Raw genomic sequence first — 307 nt, 5'->3', positions numbered from 1 at the left:
CTTTTTTCTTTAAATTTATAAAACAGGTATAATTGGTTATGATGAAGTATGATGCTATGAGAACAGGGAACACTAACCCATGGTGATAGAAGTCAGAATAGTGCTTACCCCCGACAGGAGTTGGGATGGTTAGTAATTCAGAGGGCGGTGCCAGGACAGCTTCCAGAGCGATTGAAATGTTCAGTAGCTTGAGCTGGGTGATGACTTACATGCATAAAAACGTATTAAACTTTGAACTCAAGATGTATGCCTTTTACTGTTTGCACCCTATAACTCCAAAAGAAAAGTGGAGGGGAAAAAGAATCCC

The sequence above is a fragment of the Mandrillus leucophaeus genome, unplaced genomic scaffold (genome assembly GCF_000951045.1).
Source record: "Mandrillus leucophaeus isolate KB7577 unplaced genomic scaffold, Mleu.le_1.0 Scaffold135, whole genome shotgun sequence".
NCBI lineage: Eukaryota > Metazoa > Chordata > Mammalia > Primates > Cercopithecidae > Mandrillus > Mandrillus leucophaeus.
Note: the sequence above shows the minus strand (reverse complement) of the source record.